The 21,519-nt window shown below is 37.6% G+C and overlaps 11 non-coding genes across 11 annotated transcripts; all 11 read left to right on the forward strand.

Moving 5' to 3' along the window:
* Nucleotides 1-6,459: 6,459 nt before the first annotated feature.
* Nucleotides 6,460-6,532, forward strand: trnav-aac (transfer RNA valine (anticodon AAC)). The gene has a single exon. It is a non-coding gene; the product is annotated as a tRNA-Val (tRNA).
* A 780-nt stretch (nucleotides 6,533-7,312) lies between these two features.
* trnav-uac (transfer RNA valine (anticodon UAC)) lies at nucleotides 7,313-7,385 on the forward strand. The gene has a single exon. It is a non-coding gene; the product is annotated as a tRNA-Val (tRNA).
* A 348-nt stretch (nucleotides 7,386-7,733) lies between these two features.
* Nucleotides 7,734-7,806, forward strand: trnav-aac (transfer RNA valine (anticodon AAC)). The gene has a single exon. It is a non-coding gene; the product is annotated as a tRNA-Val (tRNA).
* Nucleotides 7,807-8,582: 776 nt separating this feature from the next.
* On the forward strand, nucleotides 8,583-8,655 carry trnae-uuc (transfer RNA glutamic acid (anticodon UUC)). The gene has a single exon. It is a non-coding gene; the product is annotated as a tRNA-Glu (tRNA).
* Nucleotides 8,656-9,435: 780 nt separating this feature from the next.
* On the forward strand, nucleotides 9,436-9,508 carry trnav-uac (transfer RNA valine (anticodon UAC)). The gene has a single exon. It is a non-coding gene; the product is annotated as a tRNA-Val (tRNA).
* Nucleotides 9,509-10,284: 776 nt separating this feature from the next.
* On the forward strand, nucleotides 10,285-10,357 carry trnav-gac (transfer RNA valine (anticodon GAC)). The gene has a single exon. It is a non-coding gene; the product is annotated as a tRNA-Val (tRNA).
* A 141-nt stretch (nucleotides 10,358-10,498) lies between these two features.
* trnav-aac (transfer RNA valine (anticodon AAC)) lies at nucleotides 10,499-10,571 on the forward strand. Its single transcript has one exon. It is a non-coding gene; the product is annotated as a tRNA-Val (tRNA).
* Nucleotides 10,572-10,713: 142 nt separating this feature from the next.
* trnav-cac (transfer RNA valine (anticodon CAC)) lies at nucleotides 10,714-10,786 on the forward strand. Its single transcript has one exon. It is a non-coding gene; the product is annotated as a tRNA-Val (tRNA).
* A 3,510-nt stretch (nucleotides 10,787-14,296) lies between these two features.
* Nucleotides 14,297-14,369, forward strand: trnav-aac (transfer RNA valine (anticodon AAC)). Its single transcript has one exon. It is a non-coding gene; the product is annotated as a tRNA-Val (tRNA).
* A 6,214-nt stretch (nucleotides 14,370-20,583) lies between these two features.
* trnav-uac (transfer RNA valine (anticodon UAC)) lies at nucleotides 20,584-20,656 on the forward strand. The gene has a single exon. It is a non-coding gene; the product is annotated as a tRNA-Val (tRNA).
* A 348-nt stretch (nucleotides 20,657-21,004) lies between these two features.
* On the forward strand, nucleotides 21,005-21,077 carry trnav-aac (transfer RNA valine (anticodon AAC)). Its single transcript has one exon. It is a non-coding gene; the product is annotated as a tRNA-Val (tRNA).
* Nucleotides 21,078-21,519: the final 442 nt, after the last annotated feature.

The following is a 21,519-nucleotide window of genomic DNA, read 5'->3' on the forward strand; positions in this document are numbered from 1 at the left end:
AAGGACAACAGTGAAATCAGAATGTTAAACGAAGAACTGAAATAAAGAACATATGAGAAGGAACTGACGGTGAACGTGGAAATAAGTGGAGAAGGGAAAATAACAACGATGGAATTGCTGAGAGGAATAAAGGAAGTTTGCGGAGCAATACTGGGATGTCGAATGAAAGACGGAAATAAGTATGAAATAACAATGTCTCATGTAAATGGAAAAGAAAGACTAATAGACGGGCTAAAGATAAAGAACTGTCAAATCATGGCTAAAGAATTAGGGAACGATGAGCTGGTGGTGTCCTTTTTGAACTTGCCCGCATACATTACGGATGAGGAGATAGAAGAGAAACTAAAAGGCTGGAATGTGAAGGCGACCACGCCAATCAAGAGGAGGATGTGGCCAGGAACGGACATTGTAGATGGGACGAGATTTTGCAAGGTAAAGTTTACAGACAATGTGCAATCCTTGCCATATTCTACTAAATTTAACACTGTCGAGGGATTTGAATATTTTCGTGTAATCCACGACAATCAAGTGAAGGTATGTAGATTATGTATTCAGCCGGGGCACATACTAAAGGAATGTCCGGAATTCACATGCCACAAATGTAGTGAACAAGGGCATTATGCCAGAGAATGTCGGAACATAGGAAATGTGTGCAAAATGTGTGACAGACCCAAAGTTAGATGTAGCTGTAAGAAGGGAGAAGATCACTTACTTTTGCAAACAATGGACCTCACGCCTGAGGAAGGGGAGGGGAGTGTGCCGATGGAGAGAGAGGATGAGAGTGACATGGAGAGTGTGACTCCAGAGACAATGGCAGATAAGCTTGAAGAGCCTGTAATGTCTTATGGCAAAGCACGAGACGGGGTTTTAGTCTCTGCTGCTGACAAGGTGGAACAGCAGCACATGATGGGTGAAATACATACACAGGTGGAGATGGTGCAAGGTGCTTCTCAGGTGCCTGAGCCAGCTTTAAGCCTGTGTGAGAATTACACCAAAGAGTGGGTTGGGTCCACTGAAGTCACGGGCACTGTTAAAGCGCACTTTTCAAAAGGCTTCACAGCCGCTCCCCCCAAAAAATCCAAATAAAGAGACGGATGATGAAATAGATGGTGAGGATCTTCAGTTGTTTGTAAAAAATAAGAGGTCATTGTCGAAAACCAGGGAGATGATGGGATTTGGAAAAAAGAAAAAGTAGGATTTGAAAGGACTTGTTTGACTCTGATTATACTTCTGCAAACATTAATAATGATTACAGTCGCATCCCTAAACGGTAACAGTTTGAGAAACATGAGAAAATTTGAGCAGGTATTAGTGTCTGTTAAGGCAGACATGTTGTGTTTTCAAGAGACCAATTGGACAGAATCCAAAATGCAGGAGATTAAGAGTAAATGGTCTGATTTAATGTTTTGTAGTCATGGAGGAGATAAAACATGTGGTGTGGCTATTTTGATAAAAAATGATGTGGTGCAGAATGTAAAACAAATATATGCTGACAATGATGGTAGACTTATTGTAATTGAATTTGAAGTTCAAAATGTAGTTTTTCGTTTAATTAATGTTTATGCTTCAAATATTGAATCTGAAAGGAGAGAAATGTTTCACAAATTAAAAACACTGTGCTCAGAAAACTGTATACTGATAGGAGATTTTAATGTGAGGTGTAGTAGAATGGATGCCTCTAGTTGTGCTAAATTCAGACATGACTCTTCTAGAAATGCATTATGGAAACTTATGAATGAGGAGAATCTAGTAGATATATGGAGGGCTGAAAATCCAAACAGAAGAGTATTCTCTAGAAGGCAGGTGGTTCTAAAGGAATTAAAACAAAGCAGAATTGATTTATGTCTAGCAAAACAAGAATTGGTGCAGAATGTTAAGAAGGTGTCATATACCTTTACAGCATATAGTGATCATGCAGTAATGTCATTTGAAATGGGTTTTGGTGTGGAGAGGAGAGGGGGAGGTGTATGGTGTTTAAATGCCAGTCTGTTAAAGGAGGAAGGATATAGAAATGAAATTGTTGAATGTATTAATGATGAAATGTCTAATGTACTGTTAAAAGAGAATGTGTGTTTATGGTGGGAGGAAGTGAAAGTAAAAGTAAAAAATAGGAGTATTAGGTACGCAAAAAATCATAACCGGTTAGATAAGCAGAAAGAAATAATGCTTAGGAATAGGATGTTGCATGAACTTGAAAAGGCTGATACGGATCCAGACTATGATGTTGTGAATTATTTGAAAATCCATGCAGAGCTGGGTAGTTATGAAAAAAAGAAATGTTTGGGTGCTATTGTTAGGAGCAGGGCACAGTACGCTTTGGAGGGAGAGAAATGTACATCCTTTTTTTGGGGTCTGGAAAAAAGAAAACAAACTAAGAGTTACATTGTAGAGTTGGAAGATGAAAGAGGTGTAAAGGTAAACGATTTTTTTGGGATCTTAGAGACAGTTGAAAACTTTTACAGAAATCTTTACAAAAAGAATGATGTAGATAAAGTGTGTGTTGTAAAAGTGTTGGATACAATTAGTGCCAAAGTATCGCAGGCAGAGAGAATGATGTGTGATGAAGAGATTTCGATTATGGAAATCAAGGAAGCAATTGTTAGCACGCAAGGTAATAAAAGTCCGGGTTTGGACGGTTTAACAAATGAGTTCTATAAAGTCTTTGTAGATATTTTGGCACCCATTTTAGTGAGGGTGTTTCATTATATGGAAGAGAATAAGGAAATCCCTGAGTCTATGTCAACTGGAATGTTAACGATCTTATTCAAAAATAGGGGCAGTAGATTAAAGTTAGAAAATTATAGGCCTATTAGCCTTCTAAATTCGGACTATAAGATACTGACTAAAGTGTTAGCGAATAGGATGAAAAAGGTGATTGGGAGTATTATTGAATCAACACAAGCCTACGGCATACCTGGAAGAGATATTGCAGATGTAATTTGTACAATTAGGGATGTTGTTAATCGAATGAAAAATGAAGGTGGTATAGTTTTAAGTTTGGATTTTAACAAAGCTTTTGATAGAGTGGAGCACAGCTTTTTATTACAAACTATGGAGAGGTTTGGGTTTGGGCCAAAGTTTGTATCTTGGATCAACCTGTTGTATAGTGGGGCTAAAAGTTGTGTGAAATGTAACGGAGTGTTAACAGATACTTTCCCTGTGGAGAGGTCAGTAAGGCAGGGCTGTCCTTTGTCAGCTCTGCTGTACAGTGTTTCTACAGAACCGTTAGCTACATTGATAAATAGTAATAAAGAAGTAAGGGGTGTTGGAATCCCAGGTGGTGGTGTCAGTGTTGTACATCAGTACGCTGATGACACTACTTGTACTGTGAAGGATATAGAAAGTATTGGAAGCATTATGGAAATCATAGATATATATGGCAAGGCATCGGGTGCTAAAGTTAATATAGAGAAGACTGAAATAATGTTTGTTGGGGATATCAATGTAAAAGGGTGTGAGATTCCATTCAAGAGCGCAAAGGATTTTATTAAAGTGCTGGGAGTAAACATTGGTGTAAAGGAGAAAGAGGCAAAAGATATAACTTGGACTGGGATCCTTAATAAAGTCAAGCTAACGTTGAATTTCTGGAAAAATAGAAAACTTAAGTTACAAGGGAAAGTAATTGTTGCAAATGCTTTGGTATTATCCAAATTTGTGTATGTTTTGGGAGTCCTGGACATGCCGGAGTGGGTCCTAAATGAATTGAATAATGTGGTGTCAAATTTTATATGGGATGGTAAAGGAGTGAGAATAGCTCAGAAAACATTGATTGCTGACTATGTGGATGGAGGTTTAAAACTTGTAGATTTAGATGTCAAAAGAAAAGCTATTAGGATAAAAACAGTAAAGAAATATTTGTATGACAGTGAAGATTATGGCTGGAAACACTTCTTTAAAGTCTACTTAGAGGAGAGTGGTGGTTGTGAGGATAATGGTTTATTGATGGGGCTTAAAAGGGCAATGTTTGAAAAGGTACCAGATTTTTATAAAGAGGTGCTAAATGCATGGGCAGAGTTGTTGCCTAATGTATATTATGAATGTGGACATATTGACCTGATTATGAATCAACCTATATTTCTGAATGAGAAAATCAAGAACAAAGAAAAAGTTTTGTATAATAAAGTATTTATGAGTGCAGGTCTACGGCAAATAAAAGATTATACATATGAGGTAATTCCAGGGTTTTTACCTGGGGAAGCTATTTTTGACATAATCAATGAATGGGATGAAGAGGTGGGAAGGGGAACAGTGAATAATATGTATAACAAGATAAAGAATAGTATACCAAGAGAATGGGTTGATTTAATAAATAGTGAAGTTGAAAGAGAAGATTTATTTGTATTTCCTAATTTGTTCATTGGTAGCAGTAAGAAGAAAGTACATTTATCTAGTATACCAGTGAAAAGATTGTATAGAATAATGGTAGGAAAAGTGTGTAGAAGGCCGGCTGCTGAGAAATTTTGGAAAGTAGTTTTTCCGGAATTAGATGAAAAAAAGATATGGGAAAATTTAAATGTAAAATATAATAGTAAGGAGTGTGAAAATAATGATTTCAAATTAAGACATAATAGAATATTTACAAAGGTGGTGTTAAAGCAAATTAATGGTGAGATAGAAAGGGAATGCGATGTATGTGGACGTTTCCAGGAAACTCTAATGCATTTGTTTATAGAATGTGAGGATTTAAAATAATTTTTTTTGTAAAGTTAAGGAAATGTTATGTAGAAACTGGGGAGGCTATTTCGTGAAAAAGTATGCGTGGGAGGAACTTTTGTTATTTGGAGTGTCTGGTAAATGTGAGGGTGTTAATGTGTGTTTGTTGAATATGGTTTTGAGTTTTGTGAGGTATGCTATTTTTTGTAGGAGGAATCATGTTTCTTTTGACAGAAAGAGGGTTCAGGTGTGGAGTATCTTTATAGCACTGTTCAGTAAACACATAGATATGTTGTTTAATTTTGGGATGGAACATTTTGATGAATCTTTTGTTGAAGGGAGTGGGTTAATTTCACGAGAGGAGAGTGGAGGTATCACTTATAATTTTTGAAAGCACTGTTTTGATATTTACTTTGTTTTTCATTGGGTCCCTTGAATTTGATAGGGGGTGAATTGTTCACCAGCTTCTGTTAGTCTAGTGTCTTCTGTATTGTTCTCTGTGGATTGTACTGTAAACAGTAGATTGTACTGTAAATATTGTAAACAAACATTTTTGATAATAAAAAAAAAAAAAAAAAAAAAAATCACGTTTGATTCACACGCGAAAGGTCCCTGGTTCGAAACCGGGTGGAAACAATGCTCATTGACACATTCAAGAAGTACTATAGCGGTAACAGAGAATTTCATTAATGCCTTATTTTGGAAATTCGAATACGTGCCATGAATATCTGTAAAATTCGGTTTACTCCTTGTGGCAAAATGTAGCAGCAGTTTCTGTAGTGTAGTGGTAATCACGTTTGCTTAACACGCGAAAGGTCCTCTGTTCGAAACCGGGTGGAAACAGTGCTCTTTGTCACGTGCAGTAGGCACTGTACTTTTAACAGAGAATCGTTATTTTCATAAATTCTGTATTTTGGAAATTTGAATACGTGCCATGAATATCTGTAAAATTCGGTTTACTCCTTGTAGCAAACTGTAGCAGCAGTCTTTGTAGTGTAGTGGTTATCAAGTTAGCTTAACACTCGAAAGGTCCCTGGTTCGAAACCAGGCAGAAACAACGCTCTTTGACAAATTCAAGAAGTACCGTAGTGGTAACAGAGAATTTCATTACTGCCTTATTTTGGAAATTCGAATACCTGCCATGAATATCTTTAAAATTCGGTTTACTCCTTGCAGCTAATTGTACCAGCAGTTTCTGTACTGTAGTGGTTATCACATTCGCTTTACACGCGAAAGGTCCTCGGATTGAAACCGGGCAGAAACAGTGCTCTTTGACATATACAGTAGGTACTGTACTTTAAACAGAGAATAATTATTTTCATAAATGCCTTATTTTGGAAATTCGAATACGTGCCATGAATATCTGTAAAATTCGGTTTACTTTTTGCAGAAAAATCAAGCAGCAGTTTCTGTAGTCTAGTGGTTATCACTTTCGCTTTACACGCGAAATGTCCTCGGTTCGAAACCGGGTGGAAACAGGGATCTTTAACACGTGCAGTAGGTACTATACTTTTAACAGAGAATAGTTATTTTCATAAATACCTAATTTTGGAAATTTGAACACATGCCATAAATATCAGTAAAATTCAGTTTACTCCTTGCAATAATTGTAGCAGCAGTTTCTGTAGTGTAGTGGTTATCACGTTTGCTTCACACGCGAAAGGTCCCTGGTTCGGAAACAACGCTCATTGACACATTCAATTAGTACCACAGAGAATTTCATGAATCCCTTATTTTGGAAATTCGAATAGGTTCCATGAATATCAGTAAAATTCGGTTTACTCCTTGCAGCTAATTGTAGCAGCAGTTTCTGTAGTGTAGTGGTTATCACGTTCGCTTAACACGCGAAAAGTCCTCGGTTCGAAACCGGGCGGAAACAGTGCTCTTTGACACGTGCAGTAGGCACTATACTTTTAACAGAGAATAGTTATTTTCATAAATTCTGTATTTTGGAAATTCGAATACGTGCCATGAATATCTGTAAATTTCGGTTTACTCCTTGTAGATAAATGTAGCAGCAGGTTCTGTAGTGTAGTGGTTATCACGTTTGCTTCACATGCGAAAAGTCTTTGGTTCGAAACCGGTTGGAAACAACGCTCAATGACATATTCAAGAAGTATCATAGTGGTAACAGAGAAATTCGTTAATGCCTTATTTAGGAAATTCGAATACGTGCCATGAATATCGGTAAAATTCGGTTTACTCCTTGCAGCTAATTGTAGAAGCAGTTTCTGTAGTGTAGTGGTTTTCACTTTTGCATAACACACGAAAGGTCCTCGAATCTAAACCGGGCGGAAACATTGCTCTTTAACACGTGCAATAGGTACTTTACTTTTAACAGAGAATAGTTATTTTCATAAATACCTAATTTTTGGAAATTTGAACACGTGCCATGAATATCGGTAAAATTCGGTTTACTCCTTGCAGCTAATTGTAGCAGCAGTTTCTGTAGTCTAGTGGTTATCACGTCGAAACGAGGATGCGAAATGTCCTCGGATCGAAACCGGGCGGAAACAGTGCTCTTTGACACGTGCATTAGGTACTGTACTTTTAACAGAGAATAGTTATTTTCATAAATACCTAATTTTTGGAAATTTGAACACGTGCCATGTATATCAGTAAAATTCGGTTTACTCCTTGCAAGATAATTGTAGCAGCAGTTTCTGTAGTGTAGTGGTTATCATGTTTGCTTTACAAGCGAAAGGTCCTCGGTTCGAAACCGGGTGGAAACAGTGCTATTTGACACGTGCATTAGGTACTGTACTTTTAACAGAGAATAGTTATTTTCATAAATTATGTATTTTGGAAATTCAAATAGGTGCCATGAATATCTGTAAAATTCGGTTTACTCCTTGTAGATAAATGTAGCAGCAGTTTCTGTAGTGTAGTGGTTATCACGTTTGCTTCACATGCGAAAAGTCCTTGGTTCGAAACCGGTCGGAAACAACGCTCAATGACACATTCAAGAAGTATCATAGTGGTAACAGAGAAATTCGTTAATGCCTTATTTTGGAAATTCGAATACGTGCCATGAATATCTGTAAAATTCGGTTTACTCCTTGTAGCAAAATGTAGCAGCAGTTTCTGTAGTGTAGTGGTTATCACGTTCGCTTAACACGCGAAAGGTCCTCGGTTCGAAACCTGGCTGAAACAGTGCTCTTTGTCACGTGCAGTAGGTACTGTACTTTTAACAGAGAATAGTTATTTTCATAAATTCTGTATTTTGGAAATTCGAATACGTGCCATGAATATCTGTAAAATTCGGTTTACTCCTTGCAGCAAATTGTAGCAGCAGTTTCTGTAGTGTAGTGGTTATCACGTTCGTTTTAAACGCGAAAGGTCCTCGAATCAAAACCGGGTTGAAATAGTGCTCTTTGACACGTGCAGTAGGTACTGTACTTTTAACAGAGAATAGTTATTTTCATAAATTCTGTATTTTGGAAATTCGAATACGTGCCATGAATATCTCTAAAATTCGGTTTACTCCTTGCAGATAATAGTAGCAGCAGTTTCTGTAGTGTAATGGTTATCACGTTTGCTTCACATGCGAAAGGTCACTGGTTCGAAACAGGGCGGCAACGATGCTCATTGACACATTCAAGAAGTACTATAGCGGTAACAGAGAATTTCATTAATGCCTTATTTTGGAAATTCGAATACGTGCCATGAATATCTGTAAAATTCGGTTTACTCCTTGTAGCAAAATGTAGCAGCAGTTTCTGTAGTGTAGAGGTAATCACGTTTGCTTAACACGCGAAAGGTCCTTGGTTTGAAACCGGGCAGAAACAGTGCTATTTGACACATGCATTAGGTACTGTACTTTAAACAGAGAATAATTATTTTCATAAATGCCTTATTTTGGAAATTCGAATACGTGCCATGAATATCTGTAAAATTCGGTTTACTCCTTGCAGCTAATTGTAGCAGTAGTTTCTGTAGTGTAGTGGTTATCACATTCGATTTTCACGCAAAAGGTCCTTGGTTTGAAACCGGGCAGAAACAGTGCTCTTTGACACCTGCAGTAGGTACTGTACTTTAAACAGAGAATAATTATTTTCATAAATGCCTTCTTTTGGAAATTCGAATACGTGCCATGTATATCTGTAAAATTCGGTTTATTCCTTGTAGCTAAATGTAGCAGGAGTTTCTGTAGTGTAGTTGTTATCACGTTTGCTTCACATCCGAAAAGTCCTTGGTTCGAAACCGGGCGGAAACAACGCTCAACGACATATTCAAGAAGTATCATAGTGGTAACAGAGAAATTCGTTAATGCCTTATTTAGGAAATTCGAATACGTGCCATGAATATCGGTAAAATTCGGTTTACTCCTTGCAGCTAATTGTAGAAGCAGTTTCGGTAGTGTAGTGGTTTTCACTTTTGCATAACACACGAAAGGTCCTCGAATCTAAACCGGGCGGAAACATTGCTCTTTAACACGTGCAATAGGTACTTTACTTTTAACAGAGAATAGTTATTTTCATAAATACCTAATTTTTGGAAATTTGAACACGTGCCATGAATATCGGTAAAATTCGGTTTACTCCTTGCAGCTAATTGTAGCAGCAGTTTCTGTAGTCTAGTGGTTATCACGTCGAACCGAGGATGCGAAATGTCCTCGGATCGAAACCGGGCGGAAACAGTGCTCTTTGACACGTGCAGTAGGTACTGTACTTTTAACAGAGAATAGTTATTTTCATAAATACCTAATTTTTGGAAATTTGAACACGTGCCATGTATATCAGTAAAATTCGGTTTACTCCTTGCAAGATAATTGTAGCAGCAGTTTCTGTAGTGTAGTGGTTATCACGTTTGCTTTACAAGCGAAAGGTCCTCGGTTCGAAACCGGGTGGAAACAGTGCTATTTGACATGTGCAATAGGTACTGTACTTTTAACAGAGAATAGTTATTTTCATAAATTATGTATTTTGGAAATTCAAATACATGCCATGAATATCTGTAAAATTCGGTTTACTCCTTGTAGATAAATGTAGCAGCAGTTTCTGTAGTGTAGTGGTTATCACGTTTGCTTCACATGCGAAAAGTCCTTGGTTCGAAACCGGTCGGAAACAACGCTAAATGACACATTCAAGAAGTATCATAGTGGTAACAGAGAAATTCGTTAATGCCTTATTTTGGAAATTCGAATACGTGCCATGAATATCTGTAAAATTCGGTTTACTCCTTGTAGCAAAATGTAGCAGCAGTTTCTGTAGTGTAGTGGTTATCACGTTTGCTTAACATGCGAAAGGTCCTCGGTTCGAAACCTGGCGGAAACAGTGCTCTTTGTCACGTGCAGTAGGTACAGTACTTTTAACAGAGAATAGTTATTTTCATAAATTCTGTATTTTGGAAATTCGAATACGTGCCATGAATATCTGTAAAATTCGGTTTACTCCTTGCAGCTAATTGTAGCAGCAGTTTCTGTAGTGTAGTGGTTATCACGTTCGCTTTACACGCGAAAGGTCCTCGAATCAAAACCGGGTTGAAATAGTGCTCTTTGACACGGGCAGTAGGTACTGTACTTTTAACAGAGAATAGTTATTTTCATAAATTCTGTATTTTGGAAATTCCAATACGTGCCATGAATATCAGTAAAATTCGGTTTCCTCCTCATAGCTAAATGTAGCAGCAGTTTCTGTAGTGTAGTGGTTATCACGTTCGCTTGACACGAGAAAGGTCCACGGTTCGAAACCGGGTGGAAACAGTGCTCTTTGACACGTGCAGTAGGTACTGTACTTTTAACAGAGAAAAGTTATTTTCATAAATTCTGTATTTTGGAAATTCCAATACGTGCCATGAATATCAGTAAAATTCGGTTTCCTCCTCGTAGCTAAATGTAGCAGCAGTTTCTGTAGTGTAGTGGTTATCACGTTCGCTTAACACGCGAAAGGTCCTCGGTTCGAAACCGGGCGGAAACAGTGCTCTTTAACACGTGCAGTAGGTACTTTACTTTTAACAGAGAATAGTTATTTTCATAAATACCTAATTTTGGAAATTTGAACAAGTGCCATGTATATCAGTAAAATTCGGTTTACTCCTTGCAAGATGATTGTAGCAGCAGTTTCTGTAGTGTAGTGGTTATCACATTTGCTTCACACGCGAAAGGTCCCTGGTTCGAAACCGGGCGGAAACAAAGCCCATTGACACATTCAAGAAGTACTATAGCGGTAACAGAGAATTTCATTAATGACTGATTTCGGAAATTTGAATACGTGCCATGAATATCTGTAAAATTCGGTTTACTCCTTGTAGCGAAATGTAGCAGCAGTTTCTGAAGTGTAGTGGTAATCACGTTTGCTTAACACGCGAAAGGTCCTCGGTTCGAAACCGGGTGGAAACAGTGCTCTTTGTCACGTGCAGTAGGCACTGTACTTTTAGCAGAGAATACTTATTTTCATAAATTGTGTATTTTGGAAATTTGAATACGTGCCATGAATATCTGTAAAATTCGGTTTACTCATTGTAGCAAACTGTAGCAGCAGTTTCTGTAGTGTAGTGGTTATCATGTTCGCTTAACACGCGAAAGGTCCTCGGTTCGAAACCGGTCGGAAACAACGCTCAATGACACATTCAAGAAGTATGATAGTGGTAACAGAGAAATTCATTAATGCCTAATTTTGCAAATTAGAATACGTGCCATGAGTATCGGTAAAATTCGGTTTACTCCTTGTAGCAAAATGTAGCAGCAGTTTCTGTAGTGTAGAGGTAATCACGTTTGCTTAACACGCGAAAGGTCCTTGGTTTGAAACTGGGCAGAAACAGTGCTCTTTGACGCATGCATTAGGTACTGTACTTTAAACAGAGAATAATTATTTTCATAAATGCCTTCTTTTGGAAATTCGAATACGTGCCATGTATATCTGTAAAATTCGGTTTACTCCTTGTAGCTAAATGTAGCAGCAGTATCTGTAGTGTAGTTGTTATCACGTTTGCTTCACATCCGAAAAATCCTTGGTTCGAAACCGGGCGGAAACAACGCTCATTGACACATTCAAGAAGTATCATAGTGGTAACAGAGAAATCCGTTAATGCCTTATTTTGGAAATTTGAATACGTGCCATGAATATCGGTAAAATTCGGTTTACTCCTTGCAGCTAATTTTAGAAGCAGTTTCTGTAGTGTAGAGGTAATCACGTTTGCTTAACACGCGAAAGGTCCTTGGTTTGAAACCGGGCAGAAACAGTGCTCTTTGACACATGCATTAGGTACTGTACTTTAAACAGAGAATAATTATTTTCATAAATGCCTTCTTTTGGAAATTCGAATACGTGCCATGTATATCTGTAAAATTCGGTTTACTCCTTGTAGCTAAATGTAGCAGCAGTATCTGTAGTGTAGTTGTTATCACGTTTGCTTCACATCCGAAAAATCCTTGGTTCGAAACCGGGCGGAAACAACGCTCATTGACACATTCAAGAAGTATCATAGTGGTAACAGAGAAATCCGTTAATGCCTTATTTTGGAAATTTGAATACGTGCCATGAATATCGGTAAAATTCGGTTTACTCCTTGCAGACAATTGTAGCAGCAGTTTCTGTAGTGTAGTGGTTATCACGTTTGCTTCACAAGTGAAAGGTCCCTGGTTCGAAACCGGGTGGAAACAACGCTCATTGACAAATTCAAGAAGTACTATAGCGGTAACAGAGAATTTCATTGATGCCTTATTTTGGAAATTCGAATACGTGCCATGAATATCTGTAAAATTCGGTTTACTCCTTGTAGCAAACTGTAGCAGCAGTTTCTGTAGTGTAGTGGTTATCACATTTGCTTAACACGCAAAAGGTCCTCGGTTCGAAATCGGGTGGAAACAGTGCTCTTTGACACGTGCAGTAGGTACTGTACTTTTAACAGAGAAAAGTTATTTTCATTAATTCTGTATTTTGGAAATTCCAATACGTGCCATGAATATCAGTAAAATTCGGTTTCCTCCTCGTAGCTAAATGTAGCATCATTTTCTGTAGTGTAGTGGTTATCACGTTCGCTTAACACGCGAAAAGTCCTTGGTTCGAAACCGGGTGGAAACAGTGCTATTTGACACGTGCAGAAGGTACTGTACTTTTAACAGAGAAAAGTTATTTTCATAAATTCTGTATTTTGGAAATTCGAATACGTGCCATGAATATCTGTAAAATTCGGCTTACTTCATGCAGATAATTGTAGCAGCAGTTTCTGTAGTGTAGTGTTTATCACGTTTGATTCACACGTGAAAGGTCCCTGGTTCGAAACCGGGCGGAAACAATGCTCATTGACACATTCAAGAAGTACTATAGCGGTAACAGAGAATTTCATTAATGCCTTATTTTGGAAATTCGAATACGTGCCATGAATATCTGTAAAATTCGGTTTACTCCTTGTAGCAAAATGTAGCAGCAGTTTCTGTAGTGTACTGGTAATCACGTTTGCTTAACACGCGAAAGGTCCTCGGTTCGAAACAGTGTGGAAACAGTGCTCTTTGTCACGTGCAGTAGGCACTGTACTTTTAACAGAGAATAGTTATTTTCATAAATTCTGTATTTTGGAAATTCGAATACGTGCCATGAATATCTGTGAAATTCGGTTTACTCCTTGTAGCAAACTGTAGCAGCAGTTTTTGTAGTGTAGTGGTTATCAAGTTAGCTTAACACGCGAAAGGTCCCTGGTTCGAAACCAGGCGGAAACAACGCTCATTGACAAATTCAAGAAGTACCGTAGTGGTAACAGAGAATTTCATTAGTGCCTTATTTTGGAAATTCGAATACCTGCCATGAATATCTTTAAAATTCGGTTTACTCCTTGCAGCTAATTGTACCAGCAGTTTCTGTACTGTAGTGGTTATCACATTCGCTTTACACGCGAAAGGTCCTCGGATTGAAACCGGGCAGAAACAGTGCTCTTTGACATATACAGTAGGTACTGTACTTTAAACTGAGAATAATTATTTTCATAAATGCCTTATTTTGGAAATTCGAATACGTGCCATGAATATCTGTAAAATTCGGTTTACTTTTTGCAGAAAAATCAAGCAGCAGTTTCTGTAGTCTAGTGGTTATCACGTTCGCTTTACACGCGAAATGTCCTCGGTTCGAAAAACGTGTGGAAACAATGCTCTTTAACACGTGCAGTAGGTACTATACTTTTAACAGAGAATAATTATTTTCATAAATACCTAATTTTGGAAATTTGAACACATGCCATGAATATCAGTAAAATTCGGTTTACTCCTTGCAGACAATTGTAGCAGCAGTTTCTGTAGTGTAGTGGTTATCATGTTTGCTTCACACGCGAAAGATCCCTGGTTCGAAACCGGGTGGAAACAACGCTCATTGACAAATTCAAGAAGTACTATAGCGGTAACAGAGAATTTCATTGATGCCTTATTTTGGAAATTCGAATACGTGCCATGAATATCTGTAAAATTCGGTTTACTCCTTGTAGCAAACTGTAGCAGCAGTTTCTGTAGTGTAGTGGTTATCACGTTTGCTTAACACGCGAAAGGTCCTCGGTTCGAAACCGGGTGGAAACAGTGCTCTTTGACACGTGCAGTAGGTATTGTACTTTTAACAGAGAAAAGTTATTTTCATAAATTCTGTATTTTGGAAATTCCAATACGTGCCATGAATATCAGTAAAATTCGGTTTCCTCCTCGTAGCTAAATGTAGCAGCAGTTTCTGTAGTGTAGTGGTTATCACGTTCGCTTAACACGCGAAAAGTCCTTGGTTCGAAACCGGGTGGAAACAGTGCTATTTGACACGTGCAGTAGGTATTGTACTTTTAACAGAGAAAAGTTATTTTCATAAATTCTGTATTTTGGAAATTCGAATACGTGCCATGAATATCTGTAAAATTCGGCTTACTCCTTGCAGATAATTGTAGCAGCAGTTTCTGTAGTGTAGTGTTTATCACGTTTGATTCACACGCGAAAGGTCCCTGGTTCGAAAACGGGCGGAAACAATGCTCATTGACACATTCAAGAAGTACTATAGCGGTAACAGAGAATTTCATTAATGCCTTATTTTGGAAATTCGAATACCTGCCATGAATATCTTTAAAATTCGGTTTACTCCTTGCAGCTAATTGTACCAGCAATTTCTGTACTGTATGATGTGGTGCAGAATGTAAAACAAATATATGCTGACAATGATGGTAGACTTATTGTAATTGAATTTGAAGTTCAAAATGTAGTTTTTCGTTTAATTAATGTTTATGCTTCAAATATTGAATCTGAAAGGAGAGAAATGTTTCACAAATTAAAAACACTGTGCTCAGAAAACTGTATACTGATAGGAGATTTTAATGTGAGGTGTAGTAGAATGGATGCCTCTAGTTGTGCTAAATTCAGATATGACTCTTCTAGAAATGCATTATGGAAACTTATGAATGAGGAGAATCTAGTAGATATATGGAGGGCTGAAAATCCAAACAGAAGAGTATTCTCTAGAAGGCAGGTGGTTCTAAAGGAATTAAAACAAAGCAGAATTGATTTATGTCTAGCAAAACAAGAATTGGTGCAGAATGTTAAGAAGGTGTCATATACCTTTACAGCATATAGTGATCATGCAGTAATGTCATTTGAAATGGGTTTTGGTGTGGAGAGGAGAGGGGGAGGTGTATGGTGTTTAAATGCCAGTCTGTTAAAGGAGGAAGGATATAGAAATGAAATTGTTGAATGTATTAATGATGAAATGTCTAATGTACTGTTAAAAGAGAATGTGTGTTTATGGTGGGAGGAAGTGAAAGTAAAAGTAAAAAATAGGAGTATTAGGTATGCAAAAAATCATAACCGGTTAGATAAGCAGAAAGAAATAATGCTTAGGAATAGGATGTTGCATGAACTTGAAAAGGCTGATACGGATCCAGACTATGATGTTGTGAATTATTTGAAAATCCATGCAGAGCTGGGTAGTTATGAAAAAAAGAAATGTTTGGGTGCTATTGTTAGGAGCAGGGCACAGTACGCTTTGGAGGGAGAGAAATGTACATCCTTTTTTTGGGTCTGGAAAAAAGAAAACAAACTAAGAGTTACATTGTAGAGTTGGAAGATGAAAGAGGTGTAAAGGTAAACGATTTTGTTGGGATCTTAGAGACAGTTGAAAACTTTTACAGAAATCTTTACAAAAGAATGATGTAGATAAAGTGTGTGTTGTAAAAGTGTTGGATACAATTAGTGCCAAAGTATCGCAGGCAGAGAGAATGATGTGTGATGAAGAGATTTCGATTATGGAAATCAAGGAAGCAATTGTTAGCACGCAAGGTAATAAAAGTCCGGGTTTGGACGGTTTAACAAATGAGTTCTATAAAGTCTTTGTAGATATTTTGGCACCCATTTTAGTGAGGGTGTTTCATTATATGGAAGAGAATAAGGAAATCCCTGAGTCTATGTCAACTGGAATGTTAACGATCTTATTCAAAAATAGGGGCAGTAGATTAAAGTTAGAAAATTATAGGCCTATTAGCCTTCTAAATTCGGACTATAAGATACTGACTAAAGTGTTAGCGAATAGGATGAAAAAGGTGATTGGGAGTATTATTGAATCAACACAAGCCTACGGCATACCTGGAAGAGATATTGCAGATGTAATTTGTACAATTAGGGATGTTGTTAATCGAATGAAAAATGAAGGTGGTATAGTTTTAAGTTTGGATTTTAACAAAGCTTTTGATAGAGTGGAGCACAGCTTTTTATTACAAACTATGGAGAGGTTTGGGTTTGGGCCAAAGTTTGTATCTTGGATCAACCTGTTGTATAGTGGGGCTAAAAGTTGTGTGAAATGTAACGGAGTGTTAACAGATACTTTCCCTGTGGAGAGGTCAGTAAGGCAGGGCTGTCCTTTGTCAGCTCTGCTGTACAGTGTTTCTACAGAACCGTTAGCTACATTGATAAATAGTAATAAAGAAGTAAGGGGTATTGGAATCCCAGGTGGTGGTGTCAGTGTTGTACATCAGTATGCTGATGACACTACTTGTACTGTGAAGGACATAGAAAGTATTGGAAGCATTATGGAAATCATAGATATATATGGCAAGGCATCGGGTGCTAAAGTTAATATAGAGAAGACTGAAATAATGTTTGTTGGGGATATCAATGTAAAAGGGTGTGAGATTCCATTCAAGAGCGCAAAGGATTTTATTAAAGTGCTGGGAGTAAACATTGGTGTAAAGGAGAAAGAGGCAAAAGATATAACTTGGACTGGGATCCTTAATAAAGTCAAGCTAACGTTGAATTTCTGGAAAAATAGAAAACTTAAGTTACAAGGGAAAGTAATTGTTGCAAATGCTTTGGTATTATCCAAATTTGTGTATGTTTTGGGAGTCCTGGACATGCCGGAGTGGGTCCTAAATGAATTGAATAATGTGGTGTCAAATTTTATATGGGATGGTAAAGGAGTGAGAATAGCTCAGAAAACATTGATTGCTGACTATGTGGATGGAGGTTTAAAACTTGTAGATTTTAGATGTCAAAAGAAAAGCTATTAGGATAAAAACAGTAAAGAAATATTTCTATGACAGTGAAGATTATGGCTGGAAACACTTCTTTAAAGTCTACTTAGAGGAGAGTGGTGGTTGTGAGGATAATGGTTTATTGATGGGGCTTAAAAGGGCAATGTTTGAAAAGGTACCAGATTTTTATAAAGAGGTGCTAAATGCATGGGCAGAGTTGTTGCCAAATGTATATTATGAATGTGGACATATTGACCTGATTATGAATCAACCTATATTTCTGAATGAGAAAATCAAGAACAAAGAAAAATATTTGTATAATAAAGTATTTATGAGTGCAGGTCTACGGCAAATAAAAGATTATACATATGAGGTAATTCCAGGGTTTTTACCTGGGGAAGCTATTTTTGACATAATCAATGAATGGGATGAAGAGGTGGGAAGGGGAACAGTGAATAATATGTATAACAAGATAAAGAATAGTATACCAAGAGAATGGGTTGATTTAATAAATAGTGAAGTTGAAAGAGAAGATTTATTTGTATTTCCTAATTTGTTCATTGGTAGCAGTAGGAAGAAAGTACATTTATCTAGTATACCAGTGAAAAGATTGTATAGAATAATGGTAGGAAAAGTGTGTAGAAGGCCGGCTGCTGAGAAATTTTGGAAAGTAGTTTTTCCGGAATTACATGAAAAAAAGATATGGGAAAATTTAAATGTAAAATATAATAGTAAGGAGTGTGAAAATAATGATTTCAAATTAAGACATAATAGAATATTTACAAAGGTGGTGTTAAAGCAAATTAATGGTGAGATAGAAAGGGAATGCGATGTATGTGGACGTTTCCCGGAAACTCTAATGCATTTGTTTATAGAATGTGAGGATTTAAAATATTTTTTTTGTAAAGTTAAGGAAATGTTATGTAGAAACTGGGGGGGAGATTTCGTGAAAAAGTATGCGTGGGAGGAACTTTTGTTATTTGGAGTGTCTGGTAAATGTGAGGGTGTTAATGTGTGTTTGTTGAATATGGTTTTGAGTCTTGTGAGGTATGCTATTTTTTGTAGGAGGAATTATGTTTCTTTTGACAGAAAGAGGGTTCAGGTGTGGAGTATCTTTATAGCACTGTTCAGTAAACACATAGATATGTTGTTTAATTATGGGATGGAACATTTTGATGAATCTTTTGTTGAAGGGAGTGGGTTAATTTCACGAGAGGAGAGTGGAGGTATCACTTATAATTTTTGAAAGAACTGTTTTGATATTTACTTTGTTTTTCATTGGGTCCCTTGAATTTGATAGGGGGTGAATTGTTCACCAGCTTCTGTTAGTCTAGTGTCTTCTGTATTGTTCTCTGTGGATTGTACTGTAAACAGTAGATTGTACTGTAAATATTGTAAACAAACATTTTTGATAATAAAAAAAAATAAAAAAAATAAAAAAAACACGCGAAAGGTCCCTGGTTCGAAACCAGGCGGAAACAACGCTCATTGACAAATTCAAGAAGTACCGTAGTGGTAACAGAGAATTTCATTAGTGCCTTATTTTGAAAATTCGAATACCTGCCATGAATATCTTTAAAATTCGGTTTACTCCTTGCAGCTAATTGTACCAGCAGTTTCTGTACTGTAGTGGTTATCACATTCGCTTTACACGCGAAAGGTCCTCGGATTGAAACCGGGCAGAAACAGTGCTCTTTGACATATACAGTAGGTACTGTACTTTAAACAGAGAATAATTATTTTCATAAATGCCTTATTTTGGAAATTCGAATACGTGCCATGAATATCTGTAAAATTCGGATTACATTTTGCAGAAAAATCAAGCAGCAGTTTCTGTAGTCTAGTGGTTATCACGTTCGCTTTACACGTGAAATGTCCTCGGTTCGAAAAACGGGTGGAAACAGTGCTCTTTAACACGTGCAGTAGGTACTATACTTTTAACAGAGAATAATTATTTTCATAAATACCTAATTTTGGAAATTTGAACACATGCCATGAATATCAGTCAAATTCGGTTTACTCCTTGCCGACAATTGTAGCAGCAGTTTCTGTAGTGTAGTGGTTATCACGTTTGCTTCACACGCGAAAGGTCCCTGGTTCCAAACCATGTTGAAACAATGCTCATTGACACATTCAAGAAGTACTATAGCGGTAACAGAGAATTTCATTAATGCCTTATTTTGGAAATTCGAATACGTGCCATCAATATCTGTAAAATTCGGTTTACTCCTTGTAGCAAAATGTAGCAGCAGTTTATGTAGTGTAGTGGTAATCATGTTTGCTTAACACGCGAAAGGTCCTCGGTTCGAAACCGGGTGGAAACAGTGCTCTTTGACACGTGCAGTAGGTACTGTACTTTTAACAGAGAAAGTTATTTTCATAAATTCTGTATTTTGGAAATTCCAATACGTGCCATGAATATCAGTAAAATTCGGTTTCCTCCTCGTAGCTATATGTAGCAGCAGTTTCTGTAGTGTAGTGGTTATCACGTTCGCTTAACATGCGAAAAGTCCTCGGTTCGAAACCGGGTGGAAACAGTGCTATTTGACAAATGCAGTAGGTACTGTACTTTTAACAGAGAAAAGTTATTTTCATAAATTCTGTATTTTGGAAATTCGAATACGTGCCATGAATATCTGTAAAATTCGGTTTACTCCTTGTAGCAAACTGTAGCAGCAGTTTTTGTAGTGTAGTGGTTATCAAGTTAGCTTAACACGCGAAAGGTCCCTGGTTCGAAACCAGGCGGAAACAACGCTCATTGACAAATTCAAGAAGTACCGTAGTGGTAACAGAGAATTTCATTAGTGCCTTATTTTGGAAATTCGAATACCTGCCATGAATATCTTTAAAATTCGGTTTACTCCTTGCAGCTAATTGTACCAGCAGTTTCTGTACTGTATTGGTTATCACATTCGCTTTACACGCGAAAGGTCCTCGGATTGAAACCGGGCAGAAACAGTGCTCTTTGACATATACAGTAGGTACAGTACTTTAAACAGAGAATAATTATTTTCATAAATGCCTTATTTTTGAAATTCGAATATGTGCCATGAATATCTGTAAAATTCGGTTTACTTTTTGCAGAAAAATCAAGCAGCAGTTTCTGTAGTCTAGTGGTTATCACGTTCGCTTTACACGCGAAATGTCCTCGGTTCGAAAAACGGGTGGAAACAGTGCTCTTTAACACGTGCAGTAGGTACTATACTTTTAACAGAGAATAATTATTTTCATAAATACCTAATTTTGGAAATTTGAACACATGCCATGAATATCAGTAAAATTCGGTTTACTCCTTGCAGACAATTGTAGCAGCAGTTTCTGTAGTGTAGTGTTTATCACGTTTGCTTCACACGCGAAAAGTCCACGGTTCGAAACCGGGCGGGGACAACGCTCATTTACACATTCAAGAAGTACCATAGTGGTAACAGAGAAATTCATTATTTTGGAAATTTGAATACGTGCCATGAATATCTGTAAAATTCGGTTTACTCCTTGCAGAAAAATTAAGTAGCAGTTTCTGTAGTGTAGTGGTTATCACGTTTGCTTTACACGCGAAAGGTCCTCGGTTTGAAACCGGGCGGAAACAGTGCTCTTTGACACGTGCAGTAGGTACTGTACTTTTAACAGAGAATAGTTATTTTCATAAATGCCTAATTTTGGAAATTCGAACGCGTGCCATGAATATCTGTAAAATTCGGTTTACTCCTTGTAGCTAAATGTAGCAGCAGTTTCTGTGGTGTAGTGGTTATCACGTTTGCTTCACACGCGAAAAGTCCCTGGTTCGAAACCGGGCGGGGACAACGCTCATTGACACATTCAAGAAGTATCATAGTGGTAACAGAGAAATTCATTAATGCCTTATTTTGGAAATTCGAATACGTGCCATGAATATCGGTAAAATTCGTTTTACCACTTGCAGAAAGATCGAGCAGCGGTTTCTGTAGTGTAGTGGTTATCACGTTTGCTTAACACGCGAAAGGTCCTCGGTTCGAAACCGGGCGGAAACAGTGCTCTTTGACACGTGTTGATGATCAGTTACTTGAGAAGGAGACCAAGTCAGGACGCTGGACCGGGTGGATTCAATTATAGTAAGGCATTTTATTATGAGACAAAGATATTTTGCAAAGCGTGCACGGACTCCTTCGTTTAGCTCATAGGGAACTAGCGGAAGAGAGCGCCGAAACATGGTGTGCATCCAATTTATACAATGAAATAACAGTGTGTTGACGTTGGTTGAGTCTAGTAGGTCCGCTCTCCTGACTGGTCGATGAGTGGAGGGACGGTCCATTCTCCAGGTGGTGTCGACTTCCCATTGGCCCTGGGCAGTGTCCTTTGTCCTCGGAGTCCAACACCCCTAAGTGTGTTTTTCTGCTAATTCGTGTCTGGTTGGTTACGATATTCATGGAATGTTGTTTTTTACACCAGTGGTCAGTTCGTGTGGCTAGGGCG

This window comes from Salmo trutta, chromosome 17 (genome assembly GCF_901001165.1).
Source record: "Salmo trutta chromosome 17, fSalTru1.1, whole genome shotgun sequence".
In the NCBI taxonomy this organism is placed as follows: Eukaryota; Metazoa; Chordata; class Actinopteri; order Salmoniformes; family Salmonidae; genus Salmo; species Salmo trutta.